This window comes from Euprymna scolopes, chromosome 2 (genome assembly GCF_053919585.1).
Source record: "Euprymna scolopes isolate OS-2025 chromosome 2, ASM5391958v1, whole genome shotgun sequence".
Classification (NCBI taxonomy): domain Eukaryota; kingdom Metazoa; phylum Mollusca; class Cephalopoda; order Sepiida; family Sepiolidae; genus Euprymna; species Euprymna scolopes.
Genome location: NC_136483.1, coordinates 150,890,315 through 150,910,110, shown reverse-complemented (window position 1 = coordinate 150,910,110; position 19,796 = coordinate 150,890,315). Strand labels below are relative to the sequence as shown.

At 35.9% G+C, this 19,796-nt stretch overlaps 1 protein-coding gene across 4 annotated transcripts in view; it reads left to right on the top strand.

Moving 5' to 3' along the window:
* The first annotated feature begins 380 nt into the window (after nt 1-380).
* The window catches only part of LOC145297639 (UPF0764 protein C16orf89 homolog), a 135,334-nt gene continuing 115,918 nt past the window's right edge, over nt 381-19,796 (top strand). For 2 of the 4 annotated variants that reach the window (XM_080143787.1, XM_080143798.1), the window contains exon 1: nt 381-842. The gene's annotated coding sequence lies outside the window, so the exon portion shown is untranslated. Of the gene's footprint in view, nt 843-17,266; nt 17,476-19,796 lie in introns of all 4 variants that reach the window. The other 2 variants (XM_080143767.1, XM_080143747.1) reach the window with 2 other exon arrangements.

Sequence of the window (19,796 nt, the reverse complement as noted above, 5' to 3'; positions counted from 1 at the left end):
CTTATAACGCTTACGTTTGAAAAAGTATTTTCATTGGTTTTTCATGCTTAAGTTTGAAATAGCATTTTATTAGTCGACCATAATTAAGTTTAAAACACCATTTCTAGTGGTCTGTTACGCTTAAGTTTAAAATAACATTTTCACTGGTTTGTCATGCTTAAGTTTAAAATAACATTTTCATTGGTCTGCCATTCTTAAGTTTGAAATAGCATTTTCATTTGTTTTCCACGCTTAAATTTTCAAAATGGCATTTCCTTTTTCTAAATGCGCCGCAAAATGTTCGTACCTTAAAACAACAACAACAACAAAAGAACAATTATTGTATCTGTCTATCTTTTTCTTTTACTTACTTCCTTCCTTTCTTTGAAATTTGAACGATCAATTATTTGAATCCGTGTTAGTTGATGCACCATGTAGATTGGTTAGTAGCTGCGTGCATCTGTCTTTGATTTATAGCAACTGCGACGCCGACAAATTTTATCCCTTGTCCTGCATAGATAATGGCCTGACCCGCACCCGAACCTTTCAGTTCATAAAAAGAAAAGAAAAGAAAAAAGAAGCCACAGTTGGCATATGATGATAGGAATAATTTTAAGGACATGCATTATAAATTAAAAGAAAAAGAAGACAAATGATTATTTGATTTAATTTAAATGGTAAGATACACGTGCAAACATATCTACACATACATATATATACACTCACAGAGAGATTGGGGCGTTGTATCACAACAGCTATTCACCGTCGCTAGACAAGCAAACATCACCAGCTGAGATTGAAACCTGGCTGTCCTGACAACACACGGACCTCTTCCCCGCTACGCTATCAGTATAAGCCGCCAAGTAAGTAAACTCTAAATATTTACATTTAACATTTTTCAGCAACCGAGAGTGCTCTTTTTCATGTTCGTGAAATCCTTCTCCTAAATAGTAAAAAAGATTTTCTGCTTTTTGTTTTATTAATATAATATAATATAATATAATATCATCATCTGCGGAGAGTTGTTTCGCTGCATCACTGCTCTTCAGTGTGGCTAGATACATCGAGTGTTTTTGTAAGCTAAGATTCGAAACCAAACCGCGGGAATATCAGTCAAAGATCATATCAGTATGCCATTCACCTCAACATGACAGTTACAGAAATAACCTCAGCCTATCCGACTACCAGCAAAATCACACCCCTTCATTGTGGAAATCGCTTGATGCTAAAAACTTTTCTATTCTAGTTTCTTTCCTCGGGCTGCTTACTTTTGGCATTCCCTACGGCTTACCCGTTTCTTTGACAGTAGCAAAATGCAGAAATTTAAATGTAATACTAACAAAAATCCTGCTGCTCAGCTCTCCATCTAGATTACCCCTATAAATCTGGTCTCTGTCATGGTAGTCAATAACGCTTCGGTGTGATATTACGCTTCGGTGTGATATTATTGTTTGAGCTGAACAAAAGTAATGGAAAAGTTTAATAATTATTTTTTTTTATATATGTTTGCATTATTGATTATTTTGAGAACTCTATTCTATTACGAAAATTAATGCTTTAAGCTAAATGTCAACAGTTGTCGTTTCTTTTACAAGAGATGTATGTTTATTTTGAAATAGTAAAATAAAATAAAATTCAAATTAATTTACAGACAGACCAATTTTGCAAGGTAAATCGATAAATTGTATGTGAGCAAGTTTTTTTTTTATTTGATTTGATTTTTTTGCCTTTTCTTTCATTTTTTTTTTTTGTTTTTTTTTTTTCTCGTGGCGAGGATAGGATCACGTACATTATGAGTAGACCATTCTTCATTTAAGATATACACAGTAATTATAAAATAATTACCCATTATTAATTGTTCGTAATTTATTACTAAAACATAATTCTTTACAAAAGATCAATATGATAACTAGGCTGTGACAACAGCATATTCTTTTCATTATTTTGACTCTTGAATCCGTTAATATCTTACATGTTTTTATATAGACGGATGTGGTTCTCGGTTGATTGACTGTGCCTTACTGTGTCGGATATATACTTGGGTCAAAAGAATGAAAAGAATATTCTGTTGTCACAGCCCTAATGATAACTAAGTAGGGGTTTCATTTATAATTCAACCAGAGACTGACCGTAGCTAAATAGTTAAAGATTACGTACTAGAAACTTGGGTGTGTCGGGTTCGAATCTAGTTCTTTCTACAGAGACACTTTCATCAAATTCACACTTGACCTTGCGTCTAACCTCCTTGAGACGATGTGAATACAAATAATAAAGCTAGCAGCAAGTCCTTGTATTACCCGGGATCGAATAAAGATCACTACATTGTACTTTTCCACTATGCGCATAACATTATATTACTTTCTTCGTTTTTAATGACCCTTCTCTTCCCATTTCAAGTATAGTTGCAAGAAGCTGAAATGTATCGAGACACAGGAATGGGTATGTTTGATCTGGCATAATGATGATTTTATTTAATGAACCACCGCTCTGCCTGATCAAACATACCCATTTCTGTGTCTCGATACATCTATCATTATATGTAATCAGTTTTTTTTTTTAAATAGTCAGCCATATAGGAACCCATTCGTGACCACACACACACACACACACACACACACACACACACACACACACACACACACAGACTTGCGATGGCACGCGTAACGTTTAAATCTTCCGACCAACAGTAATTATTATTACCTATACTGATTGTGAAATGTTTAATATTTATTTAAAAAATACATAAAGCCTCTTAAAAATTAAATTCGCACTCAATTTAGAGAATTAAATAAAATAATGTCCAAATGCTAAATTCCGACTTCTGGTCGGCGAATACTTTCAATGCTGTTTACTATGTATCTATGCCCGTCGATTTGGAATTTATAGACACTTAATTTCCTGTTAATTCCCGGTGGATTGAAAGTACGATGCTATCTTGCGATGTCAAAGGTGACATTGTTACTGGGTTTAAATCTTCCGACCAGCAGAAATTTTCATTTCCTACACTGGTGATTGCGGAAGCATAAAACACTTGCGTATGTAAGTATAAAGATAATTGTAAATGTTTATTTGAACAATATTATCTCTATTATTATATAAAAAGGAACTTTGTCAGTGTGTGTGTGTCTCTGTGTGTATCTCTGTGTGTCAGTTTATTCCCTATTGTCTCGAAAATAGCTGGGCCGATTTTCATGAAATTTCACACGAAGGCACTTTAGGTGCCTGGCAGTGTTCTTAGGTTTTGCATCGGAATATCTTCGATTAGTATTGATAATCAAAATAATTCGGTGAAAGAAGTACCAGGCGATTTTAACCAAAATCAATACCTTACATAGCCTAATATCACAAGTGTATTTGAGAAATGTTATTACCACAGAAGCAGAAAGGCTCAACATATAAAATCAAAAGTATGTGCTTTAATATGACAGGGCCGCATTCAAAATGAATGTTTCTGCTTAGAGCACAATTGAAACATGATACTTGACATTTTCATTTTAAACTTCAATTCAAGCCATTATATACAAAATTATTTTTATAAAATCTACAGTACGTTCTACAATCTATTTTGGACTAAGTTACTGAGGGGAGGCATGTGGGGCATCCTCTCTGTGCACCGCGATGGGTCCCCAACTAGAGCTGGCAATCAATCGATTTAATTAAAAAACGAGCGATTTCATCGATTTCAATGACAATAAAATTATGCGAGTGTGAAAGGATTTTTTTTATTGACGAATCACCAGTTATCAAGATTAATAACCACTCGAGGATAAGTGTTACTGAGATTGGCAGTTTAATGATAATCGATGAAAGAACCGCATACCAACTACTCAAAACAAGAACCGATTAAGAAAACAGCAACTATCCCCCCTTTGTCAGATACCTTGCTTATGAGATGTAAAGACTAACGTATAAAATAAAGAGAAGCGAGGTTTATGAGGCTGCTTCCTATTTTGTTCCTAGGTGTGTGGAAAAGATTCGAACAACAGCGTTCGAACAAAGTCAACTTACAAGTCAGAGGCAGATCTTTTTTCCTTCATCGCCACGTCTCTCGTCGGTGACGTCATATACTATACAACATCATGTAGTATGTCATAAGCAAGGTATCTGACAAAGGGGGGATAGTTGCTGTTCTCTGGGTCGGTTGTTGTTTTTATTGGGTCGTGTGCGGTCCTTTCATCGATCATCACCAAACTGTCAATCTCAGTAACACTTATTTTAGAGTGGTTCTTAGCCTTGATAACTGGTGATTCGTTAATGTTGAAAATAACAAAACAGAGTTTTTTCACACTCATATTTTTATTGTCGTCGAAATCGGCAAAATCGGCAAAATCGCTATTTTTTCAATGAAATCGATCGACACGTGCTTGTAACGTTTGACTTGGCTTCACCTGGAATGTCCCACCCTTTGCTCGATTTTATCCCTACGTAAAAAACGTTCAATGTTAACCCTGTTTGACATAGCTGCGTCTAAATCTTGATACATAAAGTATGCACATGCCTGTATGCGCATGACTTTGCGTGATGAAATCCGAAACTTATTAACTGATCATAATGGAACGGAACCGTTAGGCGTAAGGGTGAATGATGGGGCTGTATTTTGCGGAGTTTACTTCATTGCAAAGAAGATGTCAATTAATAAATATTTGTTTTTAATTTCAGTTTCATTGTAATAGCGTAAAGGACTGCTCCGGAAGATAGTATGAAAATTCTTATAGTTGGAATAGATGAAAATTCAAATATTTCAGATTTGCATTGAATTTGATCCATAGTTATTAGATACCAATTAACCAAGATTCCCTGGATTGCAATTTTTTTTCTTGAGACCCCTTAAGCTTAAGCCGAAAATTTTTAGACATATATACATGCGACTGGGGACAGCTTCTGAATTTTATACTCCCATGAAACTCCCTCCTTCGAAAGAAACCGGTTAAACCCGTCTAGGGTTAGTGTCATAGTTTAATTTTTCATTATAGCCCCTGTTCACTTAAAAGGGTCTATATCTTCAAACAACGTATAGCATTATATATTTTTTTCAAAGTTTTCATCTCTCAGCATGAACGCGTTCAAAGAGCCGCTTGTTTTTGTCAAAGATAAATCCAATTCTATGTGTCAAAACCGAGAACTAAAAACGTTTCAATTTATTTTGTGTTCTCTTTCTCTTGGTTAAACATTTCTGACTTACAGCAAGTTTCCCATTCGTATGCACTGCAAACATGCAACGCATTACATATGCAACCCATTCAACATTGTTGCCGAGTGCATGTTTACATTAGTATATATGTCGGAGTGAACTCTAAAAACATTGTGTTACTTTTCTGAACTTTTTAGATGATGATTGGTTGTTCGTGTTATTTGAATTATCCGGACTACTGTTCTCATCTTGATTATTATTTTCACAACGTTTCGGCCGATATAACTTCCCCCTCCCCGGCAAGGACCGTGGTTAGAGTACAGGATGGAACAGTAACAACTGTTGTCCTAAAAAAAAAACATTTATTTTAAAACTTTTATTGAAAAATCAATTCAGATAACTTGATTATGTAGTAGAACTGACATTTATTCAATGTAGCCGCCTTTAGCCACAATCACTGTTTCGATACGGGTCCGGTATTGGGAGCATGCCCTTTTCTAAACCCCTGCGGAAGCTCGGCGAATACTCGGCGGATGGCAACGATCAGACTGGCTTTGGTGTTGTGGGAAGTCATGTTGATGATGTTCTCGGTGCATTACCAAACGAAGTAGTCCAGCGGGTTCAGGTCGGGGAGGAGGGGTAATGAGAGAAGGATACAAAAATCGTAGCACTCCTTCTGAGGCCAAATCTAGGTCTCTTTGGGCTTGTGGGCCGGCGTCGAGTTCTGCTGCCACACCCAGGAGTTGCCACCTGATTGCACCAAGGGATCACCACACTCTTCAGCACATCCAGATATATTTCAAGCCGACTTCGAAGATGTGTTGCAGTATGATGTGGCCCTCACTTGAAACCACACCAAAGACCGTAACCGTGGCCAGAAACTTTGTTTTCATCGCCGTGTTATTCGTGGCAATCGTCCCTGTTATTCGTGGCAATCGTCCTAGTTATTCGTGGCAATCGTCCCTGTTATTCGTGGCAATCGTCCCTGTTATTCGTGGCAATCGTCCCTGTTATTCGTGGCAATCGTCCCTGTTATTCGTGGCAATCGTCCCTGTTATTCGTGGCAATCATCCCTGTCATTCGTGGCAATCCAGCGATGTTTCTGGCTGTTGTGCACCTGGTCCTGGCAGAAGTTCTTCTCGGTTCAAAAGAACCAAAACATGTTGGACTTCTTTGAATGCTTCAGTTTATTGAGTAACCTGATTGACTTGATTAGCCTAAGGTTCTTTGTATTCTCAGTCAAGATCTGGCTTGTATAGCGTCTGTAGGACCTACAATTCAAGTCTTCCTTCACACACGCATTCACAGTTGTGTGTGAGACGCCTAAATCTATGACAATCTGCCAAATATGCCACTGGGGAGTTTCATTAATGATTGCCTGGACCTTTTCGATGAACTTCTTACTCCGTGTCTTCCTGGCGGTGTCCTCGGTCTTGGACCTCCGCTCCACTACCTCCAAAGGGTCGTCCGATGCGTTGAGCTGTGCTCTCAAGCGTTGAATCGTTCAGATTTGCATTTTCATGGTGCTGGAAATGGTCCTGTTTTCATAACTTGGGTCGATAAAGAACATGAGTTGTACAGCGGCGCATCTCCGATCTCGCTTGTTGAACATAGTGTCACTTTCAGACATGATAGAAGGTTCCTATCGCTCCTGGGATTTGTACACAACTGGCCAACTAGTAGATTGTCTGCAACAACAACAAAAAAGGAATTCGGTTTTCATCAAACGGAAATGGAATCATGATGTTTTTGTTAGGGAGACAATTTAATCATTACACCCTTTACTTGAAAAAAATCAATTGTAAAAGTGATATTCTACTAAAGATTGAAGTGTCAATGTGGGTGACTGAAAAATAAAATTGTGAATTACTTAGGCCATATATCCAGTCATGGCTTACAAAACGGGACCATGCTACCCTCGTGAAGTAAAAAAAAAAAAAATGGTTCCGTTAGAAATTCCGTTCAAATTTCCGAGTTCGATGGAAACATTATTAAGTTCGAAAAGATATACCCGAAGAAGGTCGGAGGTTGCATCAACCGAAACGTTGTGAAAATAAAACTCAAGATGGGAAAAATAGTTCAAATAATACACTGTGCTACTTATTCTGAAGGGAAGTTACTCTATAATGAATCAATGCAGAGTTGCATTTTTAATGGCGTTATACGAAAATAAACCCGAACGAGATTATTATTTTCAGGGAGGAATTAACTCGAATTACATTTTATTGTTCTTAACAACATGGAGAAACGTTAAAAAAATAAAATGGCTATTCAGAATGAAATATTAATTTTTATAACACACGCACACACACACACACACACACACACACACACACACACACACACACACACACATATATATATATAGATAGATAGATAGATAGATAACATCGAAAATCGCACTGACTTTACTTTATTATATAGATTATTATTATTATTATTATTATTATTATTATTATTATTATTATTATTATTATTATTATTTACACAGAATTATATTACTGGTAAAAACGAGTGGTGTTTTCAGAACTTCGAGTAACCAACATGTTTCCCTACAATTACAGTACGTCCTGATTATTTCCATCAATGTAACTGGCGTTGAGGTTTTCGGTGCAGTGCGAAATCTCATAATATAGTATTTTCTTATACATTTACCTTGGCAAAGTTAGTATCGTCAGGTTGGTCTTACCATTAGTCATCCTTTATCAATAGTCACCACAGCCCATAACGCTAGTAAAAGATGCATTTTGCTTGAAAGCTGGATGCGAAATCTGTTTCTCACAGCATTGTTATGGTGGTCTACCCTACTGTGTCGCTAGATGGACTCTTCCCAAGAATAAAAAATGATAATAGGAGAGAGAGAAAGATAGATAGAGAGAGAGAGAGGAGGAGGAGGAGGAGGAGGAGGAGGGTCGCTTTTGACCAATCCAGAAGCATTATATGGCAAGACATTGCTTCCATACTTTCTGCAAATACACACTCGAAATAGATTTCGTTTTTTTTATTATTATTATTTATATGAAATTATAACAGAAGCTAAGCTTAGTGGCTGACTATAGTCGTGAGTGACCTACAGGCTTCCTTTTTATTGTCTGCTATACCAATGTTTAGAGGAGGGCACCATTCCATTTTCAGGATTACTCCACATACCTTTGATTAACCCCTTATAATGAGTTTCTCGCATCATTATGGTGATCTAGCTTGTTTCATCGGTAGATGGACTCTTCCTGACACTATGCATAATGGTGGCAAGAAAGAGAGAGTTGCTTTTGAACAACCCAGTGACATGCTATATATCAATACATAACTTCTATGCTTTCTATAAATACATATTCTTTTAAACTACCTCCTGTCGACTCTTCGTCCACAGTCTAAATTGTTTTCTTGTTTTCTGATGTCTTGTTGATCCTTGTTGTGATGTGGTTGCTTCTAAGTGCGTTATCGTGTGCGGCTGTAATTAGGGATTCAGTTTCTCTTTATTAGGGATTCAAATCCAAACCTGCGTACATTTTCTAGAATTTCATCAGGTGAACTTCTGTTCATAAGAAAGATTCTTTTTTTTTTTTTTTTTTTTTACACAGTGGTCACCACTTATCAAGGCCCAGAAGCCACTCAGGGTTATTGCAAGTACATTACGTTCGTGTGGAGATTTGATGAAGTGTTTACTTAAGCGGCGGTTCATTAGGAATTTGTTAACGTTGGACTTGAAGACATCCAAGTTGTAGTCAGGTGGGAAGCAGGCAGACGGAACAGAGTTCCACAGGCGTGCAGTTCTAAGAAAGAAGCTTTGTTCATGGAATCCACGTTTTGATTTAGGCACAGATAAAGAGTGGGGGAAATTTTTCACAGTGGATTCAACTAGACGGGTGTTTTTCGTGAAAGATTGGCGAGGGGGAACCAGAGATTGGAGTTCAGACGAGAACCTGCCATGGAAATAACGATAAAACAAGGATAGGCTCGCAACATCTTTTCTGTGGGAGAGAGGTTGCAGGGTAGAGAAAAGTGCATCCCCCACTAAGCCACGAAGTCTATTTTGTACTCTGTCAAGGCAGGATAGGCTGTTTTTAGCAGCTCCTGCGCAGATATGGCAGCAGTATTCCATCCTTGGACGTACTTGGCTTTTATATAGATAGAGAATTGCATCAGTAGTGAGATATCTTCTGGAGCGGTAGAAGGATCCCACCATCTTTCTAGCGATCTTGTCAACAGACTTGATGTACGTGTTCCATTTCAGATCAGGAGTAAAGGTCAAACCCAGAAGCTTGTCAAAACACGGGGCCTCTCCCAGACGAGAGCCATCCATCCCGATTGATGCCAGATGGGGATCAGAGCATTGATGTTGTAAGGATAGGAGTTTGGTTTTAGATGCATTAAAGGTAACCAGCCACGTCTTCCCTCATTGCACCACGCGCTCGAGATCAGAGGAGAGAGAATCAGAGAGAACTTTGTCATTTACAGCCTTTGACGTGTTGCCGTAGATGGTCGTTTCATCAGCACAGATGTCAACGAATGATTTAAGTATGTGTTTAGGGAGGTCATTGATGTAGATCAGGAAGAGAGTTGGGCCCAGGATTGACCCCTGAGGGACTCTAGCATTAATACTGCAGGCCTCTGATTTTTGTCCATCGACCACTACTCTTATGAGCCGATCGTTTTTTTTTAATAAACTAAGACGTAAGAAAACAAGAAAAGTTTTTTAAAAATTATGTCGATAAATTTTTTTCGCGAAAATACCGATTTGAAATATAAAAAATAAATCAAAAATTTACTCGTAAAAAGAAAGACTCTCTCTACCCTATTGCATCAGTAGATATGCTCTTCCTGACACTATGCATAATGGTGGAAAGAAAGAGAGAGTTGCTTTTGACCAATCCAATTTCGAGAGGCGTGCAATAAGTAATGCCCTGACCCACTTCCAGTTATCTGATATAGCTAAAATTTTGCATGTGCAATGATTTATATCTCTACGGGTTATGTGGCAAATTACAGCTCTGAACTAATTGTAGTTTCTGTTTTACAGGTGTTTGAACTGAGTCAGGTGTGAAATGGATCCTGTTGAATGGCGAGCAGTGATCCGGTTTTTGTATTTGAAACGAAGCACACCACAGGAGACTTTTGATGAAATGAAAAAAACTTATGGTGATAATGCCCCATCATATGATCTTGTAAAACGCTGGCATCGTGAATTCAAACATGGCCGGAAGTCTGCGGAAACAGTTCCCAGACCTGGTCGCCCCACCTTCTGCCATTGATGAAGTATCTGTCCGTCAAGTTGAGGCTGCCATTTTGGAAGATCGGCCCATTACTATTCGACAAATATCCCAAGATGTCAAGATTAGTACAGGGTCTGTGGAAACTATCATTCATGACCATTTACATATGCATAAGGTGTCTGTCAGATGGATTCCCAGGTTGCTCACACCATTCCAGAAGCGAAAACGCGTCGAGTGCTCGAGGATGAATTTGGAAATGTGCCCTGAAGATGAGTCAAAGTTTTTGCAAAAGACTGATTACACAGGATGAAACCTGGGTCCATCACTATGATCCAGAGATCAAAGCCCAGTCAATGCAGTGGAAGCACTTGGACTCACCACCTCCAAAGAAGGCAAGTGTGCAGTCCTCGGCTGGCAAGGTCATGATCACAGTTTTCTGGGACCAGAACGGAGTAGTGATGACAGATTTCCTGGCAAAGGGTACCACAATTACAGGAGCCTATTATGCTTTACTTTTGAGGAAATCAAAGGAAGCTATCAAAATCAAGAGGCGGGGCAAGATCAGTAAAGGTACTCTCCTCCTGCAGGATAATTCTCCGGTACACAACTCCCATTTCGCCAGATCAGAAGCACGGGTGTGTGGTAATGAAATCCTTCCCCATCCTCCCTACTCTCCTGACCTTGCACCCTCTGACTTTCACCTCTTCTCAGCCATGAAGTTGTTTTTGAAAGGAAAGCGTTTCCCAGATGATGCAGCCTTGATTTCTGAAGTCACGTCGTGGTTGAAGGACCAACCTGGGGTGTTCTACAAAAGCAGTCTCCAGAGCTGCATCAAACGATGGGAGAAATGCATAACTCTGGATGGTTCCTATGTAAAAAAAGACTAATAACTGTGCCAGGTTTCGTTTCTCTACTGCTATGGGAAGTGGGTCAGGGGCATTACTAATTGCACGCCCCTCGTATATCAACACATCACTTCTATACATCCTATAAATACATATTCTTTTTAACTACCTCCTTGTTTATTTATTTATTTGCAGACTGCATAGTTGTTTCACGACATTTTGGCCAACTATTCCATCGCGGTTAACCACTTGAGGAAGGCCACAAGAATAGGTGGCCGAAACACCGTGAAACAACGATTATTAAGATGGAGATAACGGTCCGCAAATAAATAACTAAATGTACAAATTACTCAAATGATTCCAATAATCAATAATATGCCTCCGTGTTATCTTGTTTATTTTCAACATATAAGGCTACAAGACAGCTTAACTGGCGTAGTATGATATACTATTTCTATGTCTGCACTGATTTCCTGATACATATTAACTAATTACTCGTGTGCGGCAAAATTGATGCAATAAAATCAATGATGAATAAAAGAAAATATCGATTTCTTAAAACAGACTGTTAAGACATTGTTTGTGAATTAGATGGACAATAAATGCGTATTACACTATTAAGAATATTAAATGGGACTGATTTCAGTTAAATAAATATATTGTGTTTTATTCATTTTAGAATGAAATTAGATGATCGCTTTCTATTTATACATATACATATACACACATACACACGCATATATATATATATATATATATATATATATATATATATATATATATATATATATATATATATATATATATAGCTTAATGTGTAAGAGGAAAAGAGAAGGTTCAATTCCACAAGAGGAGACTTATCCGGATAATGCCAAGCTCAACAATTATTATCGGAGCTTATACAATAGGAAAACTAGAGTATGAAATGAAGACACAAAACTATATATAGGTAGATATAGAATGGATCATTTATTGAATAATGGAATACAGGCAAAATTTGGGGGATAGAAGGAACTCTCTATGCCAGGGATTTCCAAGCCTAATGCTTCTCATCAGAAGAGTAGAGAAGGTGCTAGGTGGCATGGGGGAAATGCCGCGTCTAGCGTAGGGTTCATTAGGGACGAAAAAGATTAAGAGGAATTATAGAATGTTGGGGGAAGCTTTATTGAATTCTAAATAAATAAAGGAGAAGCTTGTTGTATATAGTATGATATATAAGATTTTATATGGTCTTTAACATAGTGTTGAGTTTAAGGGGTATATGTATTAGGGTTAAATTGGAGGTGTATTGTTGCTGCGTGGTAATTTATTTTAACGGTTTTTGGGGTATCTATTTTTATGGAGTGGTAATTTTGATTGGTGCAACCTAAACGGCAAATGGCGGTTATAAAATCGCTTATAATTTGGGGGGGGGGAGTTATGCAAGGTTGTAAAATTGAAAGCGGTAATATATTTATAAGTTTCTTCTGTTATGATATTGGGAGTATAATTATAAGAGGGCTGTCGAAGATTAGGATGGCAATGACTATGAGTGCGTTTAACTTGATACAGAAGGTTAACGAAACATAGATGGCAAAGTGGAGGAGTAAGGAAACTATTACTACTTATGAGAGTGGTAAAAATATACCAAATAATAGTAGGGTAATTATAATAGTACGAAAGATAATAATAATGCAAATTATAATAATAGTAGTAATAATAAAGATGAAAATAAAATAGAAGTAGAATTGAAGATAAAAATAAAGATGAAGATAAAGACAAAATTAAAAAAAAAACATTAAAAATAATATTACCAGTAGTTGTGATAAAAGTAAAGTCAAAGTTAATGTTAATAACAGTGAAAATGAAGATAATGGTAGCGGTTATGGTAACAATGACAGGGATAATAACGGGGATAATAATAATAACAGCAACTGTAATGATGATTATCATAATAATATATATATATATATATATATATATATATATATATAATTATTTACTATAATAATTAATAAATCTCTACAGACACTAGTGTTTCATCCTTTCGGAAATCATCAGTGCAGAGTGTCACGATTAACACCAGTTGACAGATTCGAACCCGGCAACAGAACCATGTCTGGCTTCATTAGCAAGGGTCTAATTCATTCGGCCACCGTTAAACGCGAGAAATACTGTTGAAACTTAAACATTTATTCTTTTAAATGTTTTTAACGTCTGTCAGAGTGATCTAATCAGTATATGATTATCTGCGCACATGAGCTAATTTGACCGATTTTATTTCAACTGAAAGTACTCAACGATAAGAAACGAGTTTCTTAAAGGGGCTATATATATATATATATATATATATATATATATATATATATATATATATATATATATATATATATATATATTGAGTAAGATGCTTGATAATATATAATTAAAATTAAAAATTAAAAATCTGTTTCATAAGGAAGAACAAAACAAAATCAATAAATTGTACGATCATTATTTCGGAAACGATGTTTTTTATTGTGAGAGATAGTGAGTCTTGGGCAATAATTTTATAATATAGTTTTTTTTGAAACAAAGCCTCCTCATCAGCAAAAATATTGGGTGGGTTTTTATTTAAGACACCAAAACTAAACTTAGCATTTTTTAAGTAAGGCAGATGTATCTGGAAAATATTTAAAATATAAAGGAAAATGGTTAGTTTTTTGATGTTGATAAACAAAGTAAAATTAAAATAAAAATAAAAATAAAAATAAAATAAGATGAAATTGGGGTTAAAGTTAAGGTTAAGAGTGTAAATTTTAAATATTTTTAACAAAAAAAAAAAAAGATACCTTTTAAAGGTTCGTCTCCTAAAAGTCGTACGTATCATCGCCAATACATTCATTTACTACATTCACAAAAGTTCTGGAGTGGAATTTGGTCTGTCGAAGGGCGATATAATAAGAAAGCTAGCAGGTTGGGAAAGGTCAGAGAAAGGCTATCAGAAATGCAGCAGGTGAAGAACGTTGAGATAACCATCGATGACGTTAAGGCTGGCATACGAAGGATGACAAACTGGAAGGCACCCGGTCCAGATGGAGTGATGGGCTTCTGATTTAAACAGTTTCCATGCCTTTATCCACCTATAGCTGCTGCTCTGCAAAGGGTCGTAGAGTCGGGAGATGCCCCTGATTGGCTTGTGAAGAGAAGAACAACACTGATTAGAAAAGATCCTTCAAAGGGAGAAGATGTCAATAATTATAGACCAATTACCTGTCTGCCACTGATGTGGAAACTGTTGACTGGAATCTTTGCGGAGAAAATTTATGAACATTTTGAGAGTAATGGTGTTTTTCCTAACAAACAGAAGAGGTGTCGAAAAGGCTTGAGAGGTATTAAACAGAAACTACTGATTGATAAAGCATTAATGAGGGATGCAGAGAAGAAGAGAAATCTGAGCGTAGCACGGATCGATTATAGAAAGGCTTATGACATGGTTCCTCATTCATCGATACGTGAAACGCTATTGATGATGAAGGTTACTGAGAATTTGGTAGGGCTTTTAGAGACAAGTATGGCTCAATGGAAAAAGGTGCTGACGGCAAACAGAGAGGTGATGGGGCAGGTTGGCATTAAACGTGGAATATTCCAATGAGATTTGTTATCGCAACTTCTTTTTTTAATGATAATGATACCACTGAGGATCCTCTTGAAGAGAGAAAAACTGGGGTATAACTTTGGATCTGGTGACAGAGCCTCAACCATCTACTGTTTATGGATGATTTGAAAATATTTGGTAGAAATGAAAAGGAAATGGAGAGACTGGTAGAACTTGTGGAGACATACTCAAAAGACATTGGGATGGAGTTTTGGTTTAGTAAATGCGCGGTGATGGTGATGAAAAGAGGAGTAAAGGTTAATTCGAATGAAATAGTGCTGCCAAATGGATAAATCATGAAATAAGATACAGGGTATAAGTATTTGAGAGTGTTGAAGCGTGTAGGCATCATGAACAGAGAAACGAAGGAAAAAGTCAGGAAGGAGTATCTTAGAAGAGTGAATCTAATTGCGAAGTCGAAATTGTATGAAGGAAACCTAATGAAAGCAGTAAATGCATGGGCAGTCAGTGTTTTGAGATACAGTGCGAAATTTTAGAATGGTCTGACATGGATATCAAAACAAGAAAAGTTTTAGCAATGTTTGGTACATTTCACATTCGAAGTAGCGTAGCCAGGCTGTATCAAAAGAAGAAAGACGGTGGAAGAGGATTGAAAAGTGTAAAAGATTGTGTTAGAACCGAGGAGATGTCGTTGAAGGAGCATGTGGTTAGAAGTGAGGAGTGGATGCTTAAGGTTGTGGCCAATGAAATTGAGGTATGTGAGACCAAGGCTGATTATGTGAAACGTATGGATAGAGAAAGGACAGAGGAACTGGCTAGGAAGAAAATGCATTGAAGGTTCTTTCAGGATATAGCAAAAGTGGTAGGTGTATGAGAATTGTAGCCAACCCGCCATAATAAATGACTGATAGAATAGACCCCCCCAACGTATACAAGCTTATAGCAAAATAAAAATGTAATTTCAAACCTTAATTTTTATTTCAATAAAATGAGCAAATACCCAATTTTAATATCATAAAAGATTTAATCGAGAAATATACAATTTTTTTCCATCGATTTTGTTTGAGAAAGTTTTCACGGAAAGCCAAAAACAAACGCTAGTCGAATTCTTATATAAATATATAACTGCCAAAAAATCACAAACCTGTTCCATTTTTACTAATTTTTTACTCCTATTCTTCCTGTATGAGAATTTATCAATATTTATATATTATAATCCGTGTATTTTTTAAATGAAAGGATTTTTCAACCAAGACTAACGGCAGGCCGTGTCTTCCATAATAGTGTTTCGTTCATTAAAGAACCCGGATGTTAAAGGAATTCTAACTTTGTTAACTATGGAAGCATGTAAGTGAAAAAATAATTATTTTCCAAACGTTGCTTATTAAATGTGCATTTCTTCATGGAAGCTACTTGTTCCCTGAAATGTTAAACATTAAACGTATTTTCTGTTAAATGAAAATACTGATATATATATATATATATAAAGCAAATGATCTTATTCCAACGACAGAGGTTTGTTTGCGCGTGAACGAACTTGCAGCAGTGGGTAAAAGGACCATTATTCAGCTTCGGTTCTCTCCCTTTGTAATATATATACTAAACATTAATTCCCTTTAGCTATTTTTTGCAATATTTCATTTCCACTCTAACTGGGTATAATATGCTGCTGCTCGGTTGCCGTACACACAAAATACAAACATTTCATTCATGGATTTTGTGACCACTCACAGCTGCATGGATCAACAACTTTTCCATTCTCTTTTTTTTAAACTTCTCAAGAACTACATGAATTATTGATTTAATATATTGAAATTCTTATTTAGCGAATGAATTTTTTTTTTTTTTAATATCGAAAAAAAAAAAACCATTGGGTAAAATAGGAAAAAATTATTAAGTGAATTATGTAAACATAAAATAAGTTTCCACACAAAAAAAAAAACGAGAAAATCAACGTGGTTTTTGAAAAAAACAAAGTTTTAAAATTTGAACTTTACGGGTAAATTTCTAAAAAGCACTTCTTTTTTTTGTTTTAAATTTGAATATTTTATTTATTGATCTTTTATCTTCAATTTTTGATATATAAAACTTTGGTGAGTCAATTAATTATATAAATTTTAATAGACATTTGGGGGGGGTTAATTTCACAAAAAAAAACTTTGTCTAAAATATTAAATTTGGTTTATTGGAAAGAGCATAAAATTTTACATTGACCCTGAAAATATCGTAAAAATTGAACCATTAGAAAATTTTTTATAGATTTTTAAAATTTAAAAATTGAGAAATATTTAACTTGTAAATTTCAATTGATTTCATTACGTAAAAAAATGGCGTTATTGAATGCGCGCGTCGCCGCGCCTGTACTCTGTAAACACTGTTTTATAAATAATAAAAATAATATTTCTATTATTTTTTAAACAACTTTATTAGTTTATTTTAGAAGTATATTCTATAAAGAAAATAAACAACCCACTTTAAAAAGAGAAATTACGAGTTTTTTTTTTTTATATTTTATTCGCAGTTTCGTGCGAGGGGTGTCAAAAATTCTCCCAAATTCTGATACACCTACAGAAGTGGCTGATGAAAGATCATGGCAATGGCTTAGAGCTGGGTATCTGGCTAAGGGTACTGAAGCTTTTGTTTGTGCAGCACAAGAGCAGTCATCAGGAACACGATTGTGCAAAAAAGTGGTTCTAGGAGAGGAAGTTGCTGCAGAATGCCGGATTTGTGGTAAGATCTCAGAGACAATTGCGCACCTTGCAGCATGGTGTAATGGACTGGCCCAGAGAGAGTAGCGCAAAAGACATGATCGCATGAGACTCTGGATATATTGGGAGGTGTGTAAGAAGGTTGGGGTGAAGTGTGCTGGAAAATGGTTTGAGGAAGTGCCTGATGAAGTGAGAACAAGTGAGGATGGCAAGGTAGCGGTAGGGTGGGACAAAAGTGTCATAACGACCAAGCAATTGGAAAATCGTCCGGATTTGGTCGTCATTGAGAAAGTCTAAAAAAACTGGCAAATTGTAGACTTTTCAGTACCCTGGGACCGGAATGTGAGAGAAAAGGAGAATGAGAAGTGGGCAATTATGCTCCATTGGCCTTGGAGATAAGGCGTATACACGGGGTTAAGACACAAATGATCCCGGTCGTAGTTAGTACATTAGGAGTGGTATCAAGTCGTCTGGAAGGACAATTGAAAAAACTACAAATCCTCGATGTTTTAGGTGGCCTTCAAACCTCTGCAATTATAGGTACCACCAACATCCTTAGGAAAACGCTTGATCTTTGAAGCTCCTGGTTTGAAGCCGGGATTGAGGGAAATCCTCTGGAAATGAATCCCATCCCTTTCCAAAGAGACATTGATAAACGAAATCAGAATTATTGTTATGTTATTATTATTATTATTATTAGTAGTAGTAGTAGTAGTAGTAGTAGTAGTAGTAGTAGTAGTAGTAGTAGTAGTAGAATTTAAGGTTTCACATATAAATAAGTAAAGAAATATTGTGAGTAGAAAGGTAGTAGGGGAGGAAAGTGAGAGAAGGGAAGAGGATAAGAAAGAATGTTTTAAAATTAATTATTTATGTTGTAGTTTTCTTTCTTCCCTTTTTTTTCTCTTTTTCTTTTCCTCTCTATCCTTTAATTTATTTACAAATGTATGTAGTGAAGGTAGCAGTGATATGTGAGAAGGCAACCTAAGTCATTCGTTTTCTGACAAATTCGAGTAGATTTAAATGCATTTTTATAACCGAGTAATTGAGATTTATTTTATAGCCCCTTTTTCACATAGATATTCCAGAAATTGTTAACTTGACATACCTCTGCTAATTGACACAATACTCGGTATAACGTTAATGTTTAAGGCATTTGCGATGTTAGCGGCTGTCACACACACATACATATATCTTCCGTGACAGTCTTTTGTTATCTTTATCTCTGGTTTCTTAACCTCCCCATCTTTCCCTCATTATTCCTATATTCCAATAAAGACCATAATTTACGCCCCTATGTTGTCTTCTTTACATACACCTTTATTTTATTACTTATTTTTATTATGACGGAACCTCCTAATAATAATTTCCTATGACACTGAAGACTTGAAATATTTTCATTACAAACTGAGCTTTCGTAGAAGCTGTATCGCCTAAGGAGGTATCTAGTTACTAGTAACTAGATGACCGAAACGTGCTCATGAATGTGCAGCAACATATTATTGCTCATGTAAAAACAAATAGAATATATATATATATATATATATATATATATATATATATATATATATATATATATATATATATATATATTCAGGTTTGAGGTGTTCAAAAGTCGGGACTAATGAAGACAACGAAGTTGTTAAATAGTGCTCAATAAAAGAGCAAAATATTTTTTTTATTATTTGAGGGTAAACAGTTACATATGGTTGCTACAAATAGCAATCTGTTTCAGTCAAAGAGACTTCCTCAGGAAACCTAGAACCTCTCGACGCCAAAAAGAAAAATGGGAAATTTTGTTTACACTGAAATTATATATATATATATATATTTTGTGTACAGAAAGTTGTTAGTTGAGACAGGTCATTGGTACCGTCGGTTTCAAGCCCGATAATAAGGCCAGTTTAAGGTATCCTTATCAAGCTCTCTTCAGCCAATATTCGTCTCTTGGCTGAAGAGAGCTTGATAAGGATACCTTAAACTGGCCTTATTATCGGGCTTGAAACCGACGGTACCAATGACCTGTCTCAACTAACAACTTTCTGTACACAAAATATAAAAATATAAGTACGCTCTTAAAATTTGGATTTTCCTTTTAATTGAGCACTCTGCTGGAATTCTTTTTCCAAAAAAAAACTAATCATATATATATATATATATATATATATATATATATATATATATATATATATATATATATACTAGTGAGGGGGGAGCGCCTAACTTTTCCCGGGCATAAAATACGCTTAAATATGATATTTTAATTTCGCATATGATAATTCATAGAGTCATGATTTTAAAATTAAATAAAAAATACATTTTGGTGACATCAGCTATAATCGAAAT